The sequence below is a fragment of the Mobula birostris genome, chromosome 2, assembly GCF_030028105.1.
Source record: "Mobula birostris isolate sMobBir1 chromosome 2, sMobBir1.hap1, whole genome shotgun sequence".
Taxonomy (NCBI): domain Eukaryota; kingdom Metazoa; phylum Chordata; class Chondrichthyes; order Myliobatiformes; family Myliobatidae; genus Mobula; species Mobula birostris.
The window spans coordinates 193304398-193322995 of record NC_092371.1 but is presented as its reverse complement, the minus strand read 5'-3'; positions in this window follow the sequence as shown (position 1 = coordinate 193322995).

Genomic DNA, 18598 nt, shown 5'->3' with positions numbered 1-18598 from the left:
TATGGCCTTATCCCAACAGTGAAGGAGGCCATGGATGGAAATATCAGAATGGGAATGGGAATGGGAAGTGGAATTAAAATGGGTGGCCACTGGGAGATCCTGCTTGTTCTGGTGGACACAGCATAGATGCTGAGTGAAGTGGTCTCCCAATCTGCGTCAGGTTTCACCATTATACAAGAGGCCGCACCAGGAGCACCGGACACAGTATATGACCCCAACGGACTCACAGGTGAAGTGTTGTCTCACCTGGAAGGATTGTTTGGGGCACTGAATGGTAGTGAGGGGGGAGGTGTAGAGGCAGGTGTAGCACTTGTTCTGCTTACAAGGATAGGTGCCAGGAGGGAGATCAGTAGAGAGGGATGAATGAACAAGGGAGCAGTGTAGGGAGTGATCCCTGCGGAAAGCAGAAATTAGTGGGGGAGGGAAAGATGTGTATGGTGGTGGGATCCATTTGGAGGTGGCGGAAGTTTTGGAGAATTGGCCACTCCAACAATAGCTGCTCTACTTACACCCCTTTTCTTTTTATTGGCTCAAACAAGACTCACTTCCAACACGACTTGCCATTTTCAAATGGCTCCTGCCATGCGTGATGCTGCTCTCTCACTCGTTACGTCAAACGATGACTCTCTATCGAAAGGGAAAAATGTGAAGCAAGAATCTGCACAGTATCCAGCATTCACAAACATCCCATCTTTAAAATGTGCCCTTTCCGCCAATCAGCTTGGACTCAGCTAGGAGCAGTTACAGAAGAGGTTCTGTTCCAGGAGATAGATCACAGTTGTAAGGTAAACTTGTCCCAAGCTCCTAAACTGTCGGTAGTTGTCAAATTTATGACAGTATAAAATGTTAACAGGGCTTTTTCAGTAACATTGAGCTATATCCCAACAAAACAGAATTTGATATTCAGTCTTTCATGATAGTATTTTTCTCTCTCACATGTACTCACAACGTTTTGGCCTCCCTATGGATAAAAGGCTTCAATATGACAGACTCTGGCCATCTTCAAAGTTACAATGTTTTTCATGATGCAAAAGGAGATACTGATGGCATCCAGGTGCCCTTATCCATTCTGATCATTGATTCTGACTCAACAATCAACAGGGAAGGCTTTTATTCTGTGGAAGTCTAGCTTGTATTTGACCATGAGCAAATAAAACTTGAATGTGATCTTTCTAAAACTGCTCTGAGTCATTCACTTTATCATCTCTCTTTTAAGAGCAGAGTCATATATATAACTGCCTAGAAAGGTTACGCTTTGAAGCTTTGTTTGATGATGGATGTACGTGCAACATGCTCCAATTCAGGCTGAGTACCAGCATCATGAATCCACTCTTCCATCAATGCACCAAGGGATGTTCAAGCTCTATTTCAAATAGCTCAGTGGGGTTCTCAATCCTTTGCAAACCAGATACACATTTATTTAATTTTATCCTAGCTTTCATTCATTTCCTTTTTGTTATTTGTTACTTCTGTTTTAGATAGTTGCTTCCTTGATATTTAATATTTACTTAGAGAAGCAGCGTAATAACAGATCCAACAAGCCCATAACTCATTTAGTTAACTGTACACAATCAACTATTCTATCATTGATAGTACATCATAACAACAACTAATAAACTGAGCTTATGTTCATCAGAACTGGAAAGAAAGGGCGATTCTGAGTTCCTCCAACATTTTGTGTCTGTCACTCTAAAACAATAACCATATAACCATATAACAATTACAGCATGGAAACAGGCCATCTCGGCACTTCTAGTCCGTGTCATACTCTTACTTTCACCTAGTCCCACTGACCTGCACTCAGCCTATAACCCTCCACTCCTTTCTTGTCCATATATCTATCCAATTTAACTTTAAACAACAACATCAAACTGGCCTCAACCACTTCTGGTGGAAGCTCGTTCCACACAGCCACCACTTGCTTAGAAAAGAAGTTCCCCTTCATGTTACCCCTAAACTTTTGCCCTTAAACTCTCAACTCATGCTCTTGTTTGAATCTCCCCCACTCTCAATGGAAAAAGCCTATCCATGTCAACTCTATCAATCGCTCTTATAATATTAAGCATCTCTATCAAGTCCCCCCTCAACCTTCTATGCTCCAAAGAATAAAGACCTAACTTGTTCAACCTTTCTCTGTAACTTAGGAGATGAAACCCAGGCAACATTTTAGTAAATCTCCTCTGTACTCTCTCAATTTTATTGACATCTTTCCTATAATTCGGTGACCAGAACTGTACACAATACTCCAAATTTGGCCTTATTAATGCCTTATACAATTTCAACATTACATCCCAACTCCTATACTCGATGCTCTGATTAATAAAGTCCAGCATACCAAAAGCTTTCTTCACCACTCTATCCACATGAGATTCCACCGTCAGGAAACTATGCACCATTATTCCTAGATCCCTCTGTTCTACAGCATTCTTCAATGCCCTATCATTTATCATGTATTTCCTATTTTGAATAGACCTACCAAAATGTAGCACCTGACATTTTTCAACATTAAACTCCATCTGCCATCTTTCAGCCCACTCTTCTAACTGGCCTAAATCTCTCTGCAAGCTTTGAAAACCTACTTCATTATCCACAATATCACCTATCTTAGTATCATCTGTATACTTACTAATCCAATTTACCACCCCATCATCCAGATCATTAATATATATGACAAACAACATTGGACCCAGTACAGATCCCTGAGGCACACCGCTACACACCATCCTCCAATCTGACACCCAGTTATCCACCACTACTCTCTAGCGTCTCCCATCCAGCCGCTGCTGAATCCATTTTACTACTTCCATATTAATGCCTAACGATTTAACCTTCCTAACTAACCTTCCGTGTGGAACCTTGTCAAAGGCCTTACTGAGGTCCATATCGACAACATCCATCGCTTTACCCTCATCAACTTTCCTAGTAACCTCATCCAAAAATTCAATTCGATTTGTCAAACATGACCTTCCACGCACAAATCCATGTTGACTGTTCCTAATCAGGCCCTGTCTATCCAGATAATTATATATACCATCTCTAAGAATACTTTCCAATCATTTACCCACCACTGACCTCAAACCCACAGGCCAATAATTGATAGGTTTACTCTTAGAAACATTTTTAAACAATGGAACCACATGATCAATACACCAATCTTCCGGCACCATCCCCATTTCTAATGACATTTGAAATATTTCTGTCAGAGCCCCTGCTATTTCCACACTAACTTCCTTCAAAGTCCTAGGGAATATCTTGTCCGGACCCAGAGACTTATCCACTTTTATATTCCTTAAAAGTGCCAGTACTTCCTCTTCTTTAATCATCATACTTTCCATAACTACACTTCTTGTTTCCTTTACCTTACACAATTCAATATCCTTCTCCTTCGTGAATACCGAAGAAAAGAAATTGTTCAAAACCTCCCCCATCTCTTTTGGCTCTGCACATAGTTGTCCACACTGATTCTCTAAGGGACCAATTTTATCCCTCACTATCATAGAACATAGAACATAGAATAGTATAGCACAGTACAGGCTCTTCAGCCCACAATGTTGTGCCAACCCTCAAACCCTGCCTCCCATGAAAGCCCCCACAAATTCCTCCATATACCTGTCTAGTAGTCTCTTAAACTTCACTAGTGTATCTGCCTCCACCACTGACACAGGCAGTGCATTCCACGCACCAACCATTCTCTGAGTAAAAAACCTTCCTCTAATATCCCCCTTGAACTTCCCACCCCTTACCTTAAAGCCATGTCCTCTTGTATTGAGCAGTGGTGCCCTGGGGAAGAGGCGCTGGCTATCCACTCTATCTATTCCTCTTATTATCTTGTACACCTCTATCATGTCTCCTCTCATCCTCCTTCTCTCCAAAGAGTAAAGCCCTAGCTTCCTTGATCTCTGATCATAATGCATACTCCCTAAACCAGGCAGCATCCTGGTAAATCTCCTCTGTACCCTTTCCAATGCTTCCACATCCTTCCTATAGTGAGGTGACCAGAAATGGACACAGTACTCCAAGTGTGGCCTAACCAGAGTTTTATAGCGCTGCATCATTACATCGCGACTCTTAAACTCTATCCCTCGACTTATGAAAGCTAACACCCCATAAACTTTCTTAACTACCTTATCCACCTGTGAAGCAACTTTCAGGGATCTGTGGAAATGTACCCCCAGATCCCTCTGCTCCTCCACACTACTAAGTATCCTGCCATTTACTTTGTACTCTGCCTTGGAGTTTGTCGTTCCAAAGTGTACCACCTCACACTTCTCCGGGTTGAACTCCATCTGCCACTTCTCAGCCCACTTCTGCATCCTATCAATGTCTCTCTGCAAACTTTGACAATCCTCTACACTATTTACAACACCACCAACCTTTGTGTTGTCTGCAACCTTGCCGACCCACCCTTCTACCCACACATCCAGGTCGTTAATAAAAATCACAAAAAGTAGGGGTCCCAGAACAGATCATAGAAACATAGAAAATAGGTGCAGGAGTAGGCCATTCGGCCCTTCGAGCCTGCACCGCCATTTATTATGATCATGGCTGATCATCCAACTCAGAACCCCGCCCCAGCCTTCCCTCCATACCCCCTGATCCCCGTAGCCACAAGGGCCATATCTAACTCCCTCTTAAATATAGCCAATGAACTGGCCTCAACTGTTTCCTGTGGCAGAGAATTCCACAGATTCACCACTCTCTGTGTGAAGAAGTTTTTCCTAATCTCGGTCCTAAAAGGCTTCCCCTTTATCCTCAAACTGTGGCCCCTTGTTCTGGACTTCCCCAACATCGGGAACAATCTTCCTGCATCTAGCCTGTCCAATCCCTTTAGGATTTTATACTTTTCAATCAGATCCCCCCTCAATCTTCTAAATTCCAACGAGTACAAGCCCAGTTCATCCAGTCTTTCTTCATATGAAAGTCCTGCCATCCCAGGAATCAATCTGGTGAACCTTCTTTGTACTCCCTCTATGGCAAGGATGTCTTTCCTCAGATTAAGGGACCAAAACTGCACACAATACTCCAGGTGTGGTCTCACCAAGGCCTTGTACAACTGCAGTAGTACCTCCCTGCTCCTGTACTCGAATCCTCTTGCTATAAATGCCAGCATACCATTTGCCTTTTTCACCGCCTGCTGTACCTGCATGCCCACTTTCAATGACTGGTGTATAATGACACCCAGGTCTCGTTGCACCTCCCCTTTTCCTAATCGGCCACCATTCAGATAATAACCTGTTTTCCTATTTTTGCCACCAAAGTGGATAACTTCACATTTATCCACATTAAATTGCATCTGCCATGAATTTGCCCACTTACCCAACCTATCCAAGTCACTCTGCATCCTCTTTGCATCCTCCTCACAGCTAACAGTGCCACCCAGCTTCGTGTCATCCGCAAACTTGGAGATGCTGCATTTAATTCCCTCATCCAAGTCATTAATATATATTGTAAACAACTGGGGTCCCAGCACTGAGCCTTGCGGTACCCCTCTAGTCACAATCCTCCAATCTGAATGTACTCCCTCCACCACGACCCTCTGCTTTCTGCAGGCAAACCAGTTCTGAATCCACCTGGCCAAACTTCCCTGAATCCCATGCCTTCTGACTTTCTGAATAAGCCTACTGTGTGGAACCTTGTCAAATGCCTTACTATCCTTTTGCTATTAATATAACTTTAGAAACCCTTTGGATTTGTTTTCACATTACTTGCCAAAGTAGCCTCGTATTTTCTTTTAGCTTTTCTAATTTCTTTCTTAAGATTCTTTTTACATTCTTTATATTCCTCCAGCACCTCATTAACTCCAAGCTGCCTATATTTATTGTAGATCCCTCTCTTTTTCCAAACCAAGTTTCCAATATCCCTTGAAAACCATGGCTCTCTCAAACTTTTAATCTTTCCTTTCAACCTAACAGGAACATAAAGATTCTGGACCCTCAAAATGTCACCTTTAAATGACCTCCATTTCTCTATTACATCCTTCCCATAAAACAAACTGTCCCAATCCACTTCTTCTAAATCCTTTCGCATCTTCTCAAAGTTAGCCTTTCTCCATCAAAAATCTCAACCCTGGGTCCAGTTCTATCCTTCTCTATAATTATATTGAAACTAATGGTATTGTGATCATTGGACCCAAGTGCTCCCCAATATTTATAAGGCATTTTAAACAGAGTGAAAAGAACCCAATAAACTTCATAAAATCATATAGGGAGTGTTAAACAAAATTTGCTATCATGTCATATATGAATACTGTAGGTGATTGAAAAGCTGGATAGACAGTGCCTTTCAAAAGTATTCACCCCCTTGGAAGTTTTCATGTTTTATTGTTTTATGACATTGAATCTCATTGGATTTAACTTGTCTTGTTTTGGAACTGACCAACAGTAAAAAGACTCTTTCATGTCAAAGTGAAAACAGATCTCTACAAAGTGATTAAATTAATTACAAACATAAAACACAAAATAGTTGGTTGTATAAGTATTCACACCCCTTTAATATGACAGACTAAATTATCACTGGTGTAGCCAATTGGTTTTAGAAGTCATATAATAAGTTATATGAAGTTCTGTTTTTGAAGACCTGTGTGCAGTCAAGTTGTTTCAATTCATTGTAATAAAAATCCACCTGCATCTGGAAGGTTCAACTGCTGCGAGCCAGTATCCAGGCAAAAACTACACTATGAAGTCAATAGAAAACTCCATGCAACTCTGCAACAATGGGGTTATTGAAAAGCAGAAGTCAGGAGATGGATACTAGAAAATTTCCAAGTCACTGGATAACCCTTAGAATACAGTTAAGTCAATCATCAAGAAATGGAAAGAATATGGCACAGCTGTAAATCTGCCTGGAGCAGGCTGTCCTCAAACCCTGAGTGACCGTCCAAGAAGGAGACTAGTGAGGGAGACCACCAAGAGACATATGACAACTCTGGAGGGGTTACAAGCTTCATTTGCTGAGCTGGGAGAGACTACACCAACAACAGCTGTTGCCCAGGTGCTTCTCCAGTTATAGCTTTATGGGAAAGTGGCAAAGAGAAATTTACTGTTGAAAAAAACTTACATGAAGTCATGGCTAGAGTTTGCCAGAAGGCACGTGGGAGACTGAAGTCAGCTGGAAGAAGTTCTATGGTCAAAATTGAGTTTTTTGGCCATCAGACTAAATGTTATGTTTGGCGTAAGCCAAATACCGCACATCATCAAAAACACACCATCCCTACCGTGAAGCACGGTGCAGCTGCATCATGCTGTGGGGACGCTTCTCTGCAGCCAGCCCTGGAAGGCTTAAGAGGTAAAGGGTAAAATGACTGCAGAAAATACAGGGAAGTCCTGGAGGAATACATGATACAGTCTGCAAGAGAACTGCAACTTGGGATAAGATGTGTTTTGCAACAAGACGATGACCTCAAGCATAAAACCAAAGCTATACAGGAATGTCTTAAAAACAATATAGATAATGTCCTGGAGTGGCCCAGTCAGAATCCAGACCTCAATCCAATTGAGAATTTGTGGCTGGACTTGAAAAGGGCTGTTCACTCATGATCCCCATGCAATCTGACAGAACCTGAGCTGTTTTGTAAAGAAGAATAGGGAAAAGTTGCAGTGTTCAGCTGTGCAAAGCTGATAGAGACCTATCCACACAGACTCAAACTATAATTACTGCCAAAGGTGCATCTACTAAATACTGACTTGAAGGGGTGAGTAATTATGTAATCAATTTTCTTGAGTTTAATAATTGTAATAAATTTAGACCAATTTGTAGAAATTTTTCTTCACTTTGATAAAAAAAGTCTTTGCTGTTCATCAGTGTCAAGAAGCCAAATTAAATCCACTGTGATTCAATGTTGTAAAACAATAAAAAATGAAAACTTCCAAGGGAAGGGGGTTGTACTTCTAATAGGCACTGTCAGTAACAGATGGGCAACACAGTGGCACAGCTAGTAGAGCCAGTACAATGCCAGTAACCCTGAATCAATTCAGACGGCAGAGATCTGGATGATCCTAATTTTGTGGTGGAGCACAAGCAAGAGAGTATTAGGGGATTTTATAAACATGAATTTAGACTGTCTTTGTGATGTCATGATTGAAACTTTAGTAACTCTTCTTGAGGTTAATCATCACGTCAAAGGGCCATGCAACACAGAGCAGGCTCTTCAGCCCATCAACTTCATGCTATCAGAAATACATTTGTACAAATACCTTTTAGCCTCCCTATATTTCCATTTACTGTCTGCAGATTCAACCACTCACCTACACATTAGGATAGTGTACAGCGGACAAATAACACCCGATTTTTATAACATAGGAGGAGAACAGATTAGCCGGAGAAACCATGAAAACTCTGTACCAACATCACAGAGGTCAGAATTGAATAGGACTTTGGAGCTTTGAGGTAGTAGCTCTGTTAACATCAGTAGACCTATCCCCAAGACATTCAACTTTCAGATGGCCCTGTTTGGCTTGTAACAGATTTCAGTGAAGGGACTTGAGTTAAAGCCAAGGGACAGGGGTACAAATTGTTTTGGTCTTCTCGTTACTTGGAGGAAATATTCACACATCCAATAATGGATGTTGAATGAGCTGCTGGGCAAAGTTGGATGAGCTAATGCAGACAATAATCATTGAAAACTCCCACAGTGTTTCTGAATAATATCACTGTAGGATAGCACATGAAGAAAATGGAAATTAGAACATGGTTATGGTGATAGTTTCTAGGGATGGATCCTTATCGGGCATGAAAACCAATGGGTCTTGGATTGAAGAGTGAAGTTATTTGAGATAATTAAAGTTTGATGGATATACGTCCATTCTAACTCAGCTGGACATTAATAGTGAAGCACTGGGAAATTATGGTAAATCATGTCAGAGGTTGTACTCAGGTCAAGTGTATATGGTTAGATAGTTTCTATCTTCATAGCAGACTACCGTACGTTCATTACGTGCCATGTCGTATGTCATAGGCTATCATGGCCTTCCCATGACCGTGATTGTTCTTAGCAAATTTTTCTACAGGACTAATTTGCCATTGTTTTCTTCTGAGCAGTGACTTTACAAGATGCAAGACCCCAGCCATTATCAATACTGTGCAGAGATTGTCTACCTAGTGTCACTGGTTGCATAACCAGGACTTGTGATATGCACCAACTGCTCGTATAATCATTCACCACCACCACCATACCACAGAATATACATCCTGTATAATCATCAAATGTTAGTTGTAATTTTCAACCTGACAGAGAGAATGGATACTGTGACAAAAAGAGGATCAAAAACGAGAATCCAGCTACAAGATATTGAGACAGTCAGAAAGGATAACAGTAGAAAATTAGTGTGCATGATATAGGGCAGCATTCAAGGGAAAATAATATGAGGAAGGGCAGGTAGGACTTCAAACCATAGGGTCAGAGGGTAATCAAAGGGAGAAAGGCAGCTATGGAAATAAAGTGAGTTAGTAAGCCAACTTTTCTAGTAATTAGAAGGAATGGGAAAAGGCTATGAGCCATGTATGTGGGTGGTCATGTATTATGCCAAGTTAATGGAAAAAGAGGAGACACTATGTGACAATAAAAGAGCCAGGTTTGGCACCTCAATCTTTTGCCAGAGCTTGTATTTTGACAAATCAATCACTGTTTGTTTATCAAGGAAGCAAGAGCTTAGAAAACAAATTTGTCCCACTGTTGAAATGTATGTCATCAGGAATAACAACCCAAAATCACAATTCCAATCTTTTCCCTAATGAATGCTTGAATATCACAGTCTTCAGAGATAATAGATTTCTAAGATCAGAGATGTCTTTCAGATCTTTATGATGGCTCCTAGCCTTTGTTTAATTAATCTAAAGCTAACTGCACATTTATGCTACAGTATCTTCCCATTTGAAACATGTATCATACTTCAAAAATCTTTCTTCCCTTTGAACATGTAATGTGAATTCATCAATAGCTCCCTGAAGCAAAGCACTCTACGGTCAAGCAATATAAAGAAATTCTCTCATCCCCCTCTTAATGGACCAAAAATCAGAAGTTACAGACATATGATTCTCTGGATTGTGCACCTAATCAGGAAGTCAAACTGCTTATGCACACATTTGCCTTCAGAAGGGCATAAATATTGTGACTATGTATATGGTAACAAAATGTATTCACTGGAGAAAGAAACAATAAAAACTATAGTTGTTAAATGTGTCTGTTTTGAAAACTCTTGATGTTTCAGGGAAATATAAACCATATTTAAAATCTTCATAGATTTTAGATATAGTTTAGGTGGAGATGCTTAACTGTAATTACAGTATTGTGATAAAGTTGAAGGATTTGGGATACTTTTTATTTAAAACATAGTTTTAATTGGTTAAGTTGCCATGTTAGGGACATCTCTCATACTAGACAACACTCACAACATGCTGGAGGAATTCAGCAGGTCGGCCAGCATCCGTGGAAGCTATCAGTCAAAGTTTCAGGCCAGAACCCTTCGTCAGGACTGAAGAGGGAAGGGGCAGAGGCCCTATAAAGAAGGTGGGGGGAAGGTGGGAGGGAGAAGGCTGGTGGGTTCCAGGTGAAAAACCAGTAAGGTGAAAGATAAAGGGGTGGGGGAGGGGAAGCAGGGTGGTGATAGGCAGGAAAGGTGAAGAAGGAATAGGGAAAACACAATGGGTAGTAGAAGGAGGTGGAACCATGAGGGAGGTGATAGGCAGCTGGGGGAGGGGGCAGAGTGAAATAGAGATATGGGAAGGGAGGGGGAGGGAATTACCGGAAGTTGGAGAATTCTATGTTCATACCAAGGGGCTGGAGACTACCTAGACGGTATATGAGGTGTTGAAACATGGTCATATTAGACCATGTGCCACTCTAGTTTCTCCTCTAAAAGATGAAAATCTCTGGAGGCCTTATGAATGCTACAGTGATGTCATAGTCAATTGAATGACAGCGCTAAGTGCAGTGATGATGGTGATAATGGCTGGTCTTCACTGGTGAAGATCAGAATAGGGTAAAATCCGTCGCTATAGGACTTTTCTTCCTGCCTGCGCTGCATAGGTTTATAGTGAGGATTGGTTCACGTGGACCGATCCCACTCTTTAGGCTGGGGGATGTTCCACAATGGCATGGCAAACTGCGACGACTGTGGCAACTGCAAGGCTGTGGGTTGAGTATTGGAGTTTTCCTTCTCCTTGACAGACTGCCTGGCAAGGCTAACGAGTTCTATCTACCAGGGTTTGGAATCGGAGTTGTCCTTCTCTTAGGCTGGCTGCCAACCAAGGCTGATGAACCCAGCCTGCCCATCCATCACCCAGCTTAACCACTGGGCATTCAGTCATGCCATGACATAACAAACTCAGTTAAGAATAGCGACGCCACATTAAAGTATTGCTATGGGCACAGTGGTGTTTCTGAGGCCATATGTGAATATCTGCAAGCCAAACAGTGATCCTGTACCAATCACTCACCTGGAAAGGAGAGGCTGTGAGAGTCACTTCACTTTTCTTAAGTGAGCATGACGTCCAGCCCAGGACTTACCCATCCCCAAGGTGTAGTACAGGCAAACGTAAAGCAACCATGAAAATATTGTTAATTTTGTTTGGATCACAAGTTGCGCTTGTTCACAAGTTTTGGAGGGGTTCCAGGCCTGAAATATTGATATTTTCTCTTCCCACATCTGTTACTGGAAATGCTAAGATTTTCCAGCATTTCCAGTCTTTATTTTGGATTGAATTTGGATTCCATCAAGCACAGATCAGGTGATCTGTCTCAAATGTGAGTCACGTCAATGATTATCCTATTTACTAATCATTTTAGTCAGTTTGTAGTCTCATTACTGCTTTTGCAAACATATGTATTGTAAGTCTTGCTTCTATCATTAATTATGAAGTGATCTGTGAAGTAGCAGCAGAGATTTAATATAATATACACATTTAACAATCTGTGAAGTTTTTAAATATGGTTTAGATATGATAGGTGTTTCTTCATTGAACGACTAGCAAATGGCAACTCTGGAGTTAATTAAGAAAGGAAACACTATACTTTCTGCTGCCACAAACTGATAACAGTTCTCATTTTTTGCTTTTTGGATTTAAGTACTACCGTAGAGTTATCCGACATGAATCTGTGCATATATATGCACTTTTTATTGAAAATGTAGATATTCAAGTGAAATAATATGCCTCAAGGTTAGCATGCTTTATCTCAATTTTCAAAGACATATATTTTATCTCCAAATTAATTTGTTCCATTCATGCATTCACTTTTAGAAAATTAACTGAATTTGTTCCTTTGTAATGAGCAGAAAACCAAGAAGTAAGAAACTTACATGTAAACACTAGGAAATCTGCAGATGCTGGAAATCCAAGTAACACACACAAAAAATGCTGGTGAACGCAGCAGACCAGGCAGCATCTATACAAACTTACATGTATTACCTTTGCAGTTATTGCTCCAGATTATGTCTCAATGTTATTCTTTCATCATATTTGCTAAAGAAGGTTTTCTAACAAATTGAAGGAATGGATACTGCAGTAAATGGTGAATGTGTATTGTCCATCCTGTCTGCACTTGAGAAGGTGAGTGATCTGCCATCTTGAAACACTGGTGCAGTTGAATACAGGAGTTACCTTTGAGGACTCTTTAAATCTGCCCCCTTATCTTATACCTGTGATGTTATCCCTGGGAAAAGACAATGACCATCTATCTTATCTGTGTCCCATTATGATTTTATAAACTTCCATGAGGTCACCTTTTATTCTCCTACACTCCAAGGAATAAAGTTCCAATGTGGCTATCCTCTCTCTATATTTCAGGCCCTCAAGTCTGTGCAGCATCCCCATAAATCTCTTCTGCACCCTTTCCATCTTGACAATGTTGTTCCTATAATGGAGAAAAAGAAACTGTGCACAAGTATGGTCTCACCAATGCCATTCACTGTACAAGTCCTACCCTGATCTGATTTTCCAAAATGCACCACGTCCAAATTGAGATCCTTCTGCCAGTCCTCACTCCATATCCCTGATCAATACCTTATTGCAATTCATGGCAACATGCTTCACCACCAACATTCCAAAATAGCTAATTCTGCTATGAACATTCACATCCAAATCATTTACATAAATAATGAACAACAGAGGTCCCAACACTAACCCCTGGGAGACCCCACCAGTCATCGGCTGCCAGTTCAAGAATCACCTTTATCTTGTCCTTTGGACCTTACAGGGTGTTCCCTCAGACCTTGAAGGAGACTGGTGTTGAAATTGCAGGGGCCCTGGCAGATACATTTAAAATGTCGGTATCTACGGATGAGGTACCGGAGGATTGGAGGATAGCTCATGTTGTTCCGTTATTTAAAAAAGGCTCTAGAAGTAATCCGGGAAATTATAGGCCGGTAACTTTGACGTCGGTAGTAGGTAAATTATTGGAAGGAGTACTGAGAGATAGGATCTACAAGTATTTGGATAGACAGGAACTTATTAGGGAGAGTCAACGTGGCTTTGTGCGTGGTAGGTCATGTTTAACCAATCTATTAGAGTTTTTTGAGGAGGTTACCAGGAAAGTGGATGAAGGGAAGGCAGTGGACGTTGTCTACATGGACTTCAGTGAGGCCTTTGACAAGGTCCTGCATGGAAGATTAGTTAGGAAGATTCAGTCACTAGGTATACATAGAGAGGTAGTAAATCGGATTAGACATTGGCTCAATGGAAGAAGCCAGAGAGTGGTAGTGGAGGATTGCTTCTCCGAGTGGAGGCCTGTGACTAGTGGTGTGCCACAGGGATCAGTGCTGGGTCCATTGTTATTTGTCATCTATATCAATGATCTGGATGATAATGTAGTAAATTGGATCAGCAGATTTGCCGATGATACAAAGATTGGAGGTGTAGTGGACAGTGAGAAAGGTTTTCAAAGCTTGCAGAGGGATTGGGACCAGCTGGAAAAATGGGCTGAAAAATGGCAGATGGAGTTTAATACAGACAAATGTGAGGTATTGCAGGCTGGAAGGAGAAACCAAGGTAGAACATACAAGGTAAATGGTAAGGCACTGAGGAGTGCAGTAGAACAGAGGGATCTGGGAATACAGATACAAAATTCCCTAAAAGTGGTGTCACACGTAGATAGGGTCGTAGAGAGAGCTTTTGGTACATTGGCCTTTATAAATCAAAGTATTGAGTATAAGAGTTGGAATGTTACCGTGAGGTTGTATAAGGCATTGGTGAGGCTGAATTTGGAGTATTGTGTACAGTTTTGGTCACCAAATTACAGGAAGGATATTAATAAGGTTGAAAGAGTGCAGAGAAGGTTTACAAGGATGTTGCCGGGACTTGAGAAACTCAGTTACAGGGAAAGGTTGAATAGGTTAGGACTTCATTCCCTGGAGCGTAGAAGAATGAGGGGAGATTTGATAGAGGTATATAAAATTATGATGGGTATAGATAGAGTGAATGCAAACAGGCTTTTTCCACTGAGGCAAGGGGAGAGAAAAACCAGAGGACATGGGTTAAGGGTGAAAGGGGAAAAGTTTAAAGGGAACATTAGTGGGGGGCTTCTTCACACAGAGAGTGGTGGGAGTGTGGAATGAGCTGCCAGGTGAAGTGGTAAATGTGGGATCACTTGTAACATTTAAGAAAAACTTGGACAGGTACATGGATGAGAAGTGTATGGAGGGATATGGTCCAGGTGCAGGTCAGTAGGACTAGGCAAAAAAATGGTTCGGCACAGCCAAGAAGGGCCAAAAGGCCTGCTTCTGTTCTGTAGTGTTCTGTGGTTCTATGGAATTCCCTCCAGTATGTTTGCTACAACTGAAATCAGACTTATCAACTTGTAGTTCCTTAGCCTGTCCTTTCTACCCTTCTTGAACAATAGAACAATATTAGTCTCCTTCTGGTCATTTGGAACTAACGGTAAAGTAAATATCTCTACAAGGGCCTCCATGACTTTTTCCCTGGCCTCCCATAAGGTCCAGGGGTTCACTTTGTCAGGCCCAGAGGATTTGCCCACCTTAATGTACTTCAAGGCTGTAAATACCTTCTTCCTCATCATGTGCATATGTTCCAGGACCTCGCTACTTATTTCCTTTTGTTCTTTGGCATCCATGATACTTTCCTTAGTAAACACAAAGGAGGCTTAGACATTAGAAATCTCAGCCATGTGCAATGGGATATAGAAGCTCAGATACTATTAGCTGATACAGCTAAGTTTCAAATCAACAGTTAACCACTTGAGGATTGACAATGTGAGACTAGTCAATGAAGATAAAGGGGAGGCCACTAGTCACTCTGGTCAGATAAAGTTTGTCACTTGTGTGAAGCAATTATTATTTCTCATTTTCTAGTTTATATCTAAATTTTCTTCTGCTTAATGTGGACAGCTTCAATTTGATTGGATTTTAAATTAATCATTATTAGCAAATCTCGCCTCTAAACTTACAAAAGATTAATGAAGCAGCTGAGATACCTCGGCACTGAATACAGCTTTGAAGAAATCCAGCAGTGATGTTCAGTGGCTGGGATAATTGGTATCCAACAACCCCAAGCATTTTCCTTTGTACTAGGTATGGTTCCAACCAGTGGATGGTTTCTGCTTTGATCTCCATTGATTTCAGTTTTAATCAAGATCCCTTGATTCAAGAGCAGTTTCTTTCACCTCATCATGGGAAATCCACACTTTTGCTCAATTTTTTAATCAGGTGATAAGGTGAATGGTCCAACTGAGTACTAAAGAGCAGCATGATGAGAATTGAAAGCATCCCGGATCAATTTGCCAGTGATGGGATTATTTTATTAGATTACATCAGGATGCACCTGGACAATTTTCTACACAGTTGGATGGACTGTTATTGTTTGGCTCGAAGAGTGGTTGTTTCTGGAGCACATCATTGGCTTTACTGCTAGGATCTCAATGGGTGCCAATGTGTTCACTGTGTTCTGAGGCCTTAACTATTTCTTGATATCATCTAAGTTGCTGGGATCCTCAGAAAAAAAAAGCCAATATATTTCTTGCAAGAGCACTGGGCCTTCAATTTAGAGTCAGAGAAGAATATAGTAATAAAGAGGCCAAGAGTGTGGATGGACTTGAAAAGAAGGATGTTCAAATCGACTAAGTGCAAGTAGATGTTGGTCAGTTCACAGAAGGGGAATAGTGGAAGGAACACAGTGAGATAAATCACAAACTGTGGGGATTTGCTGAAAGATTTTACAGATAAGACCAAAGGGACTGTATCAGTTTAGCCATGACTACAGATAACAAAGGGATAGATAAGGGTTTGAGATGAAGCAAATGTAACTGAGGGTACGTCCACACTATGCCGAATAATTTTGAAAACGAAGCTTTTTCTCTTCGTTTTGCCCTCCTGTCCACACCGAGCCGGCGTTTTCAGCCCCTGAAAACGGAGATTTTCGAAAACACTCTCCAGAGTGAATAAATCTGAAAACGCTTAATATCCGGCGTAGTGTGTACGGGGTAACTGGAGAGATTTTAAAACACTGTCATGACAACACCACAACAGCAATGCTTTTTTCTGCTTCTGCTTGGTACTGCGCAAGCTGTTATAATGCGCAGTCAGTGTGAACGGCGTGAGAGTTAAACTGTAAAGTGAGCTTTTTTGACTATTTAAAAACGCTGTCATGACGTGCTGGAGCAGATGTTCGTTGTTTTCTTGAACGCCACCACCTAACAATTTCAGAACAGCCAGTTGACCCATAGCTTACTGAATAAATAAGTATACTCACTTCGCCCTGTTTTCTGTCCTTGCTTGTATGAAGGTGGTTTACCTATTTATGCAAGTACTTCTTTGACAATAGATGTGTAACAGCCTAATGTAACATTGTATGGGAATACAAGATAACGCTGATGCAGACGTTTTATACATTTAACAAGGTGCTTTATTAATGTAACAGAGTTAGTTTTTCAATGTTCGTCGTCAGCTGGGTCATACTGTCCATGAACTCCCCGTCGGTTGCCTCCATATGCTCCAGTATTTGTTTTTTTTTAGTTTTAAGTCCTCCTGTGCGAGAGCCAAGAGCAATTCCTTTTAAGTTTTTCTACTCTGTAACTGGACAAACGCGCACGAAGTATATCGTTTCCTCTTCGCTTGTTTTCTGTGTGTGTCCTGTGCATGCCCAGTAGGAGGAGATTCACCCAAATATCCGCCTAATGTGGACGGAGATACTTTGAAAAACGCTTAGTGTGGACGCCTGTCGTTTTTACTCCAAACCGGCGTTTTCAAAATTATCCGGTGTAGTGTGGACGTAGCCTGAGTTAGATTGTTGAGGTGGAAAACAGAGGTTAATATGTACACATGGAAGATTATTGTCAAAGGTGCAACAAAATTGCCAGCAATCCTGTAAAATGGTGCTTGGAAGTAGGTACAGAGAAGATGTTAAGGGCAAGTTTTTTACGCAGAGGATGGTGAGTGCATGGAATGGGCTACCGGCGATGGTGGTGAAGGCCGATACAATATAGTCATTTAAGAGACTCCTGGATAGGTACATGGAGCTTAGAAAAACAGAGGCTATGGATAACCCTACATAATTTCTAAAATAAGGACACGTTTGGCACAGCATCGTGGGCCAAAGGGCCAGTATTGTGCTGTCAGTTTTCTACGTTTCTTGTTTCTATGTAAATCTGAGGAAAGACATCCTTGCCATAGAGGGAGTACAAAGAAGGTTCACCAGATTGATTCCTGGGATGGCAGGACTTTCATATGAAGAGAGACTGGATGAGCTGGGCTTGTACTCGTTGGAATTTAGAAGATTGAGGGGGGATCTGATTGAAACGTATAAGATCCTAAAGGGATTGGACAGGCTTGATGCAGGAAGATTGTTCCGGATGTTGGGGAAGTCCAGAACGAGGGGTCACAGTTTGAGGATAGAGGGGAAGCCTTTTAGGACCGAGATTAGGAAAAACTTCTTCACACAGAGAGTGGTGAATCTGTGGAATTCTCTGCCACAGGAAACAGTTGAGGCCAGTTCATTGGCTATATTTAAGAGGGAGTTAGATGTGGCCCTTGTGGCTACGGGGGTCAGGGGATATGGAGGGAAGGCTGGGGCAGGGTTCTGAGTTGGATGATCAGCCATGATCATAATAAATGGCGGTGCAGGCTCGAAGGGCCGAATGGCCTACTCCTGCACCTATTTTCTATGTTTCTATGTTTCTATGTAAAAGGTAAAATGTCTGATTACCAAATGTACAATGAAAAAGATCATTTTACATGACTTCCACACAGATCATTTCATCACAGCATTGCATTGGGGTAGTACCGGGGAACAATAACAGGATGCAGAATAAAGTATGACAGAGAAAGTGCAGTGTGGGCAGACAATAAAGTACAAGGCCATAACAAAGATGCTTGTAAGGTCAAAGGTCATCTTATCATATTAGGGGACAAATAGGGGTAGAAGCCGCAGGTACATGCTTTCAGACTTTTTCAGTCATCTGCCAGACAACAGAGAAGAGAAGAAAGAATTGGGCAGGATGGGTGGAGTTGCTAATTATGTTGGCTGCTTTACCAAGGCTGTGAGAAGTGTAAACAGAGTCTACGGAGTGGATGCTGGTTTCCACTATGTGCTGATATGTGCCCACAGCCCACTGTAGGTTCTTTGCAGTCTCGGTTAGAACAGTTCGGATACCAAG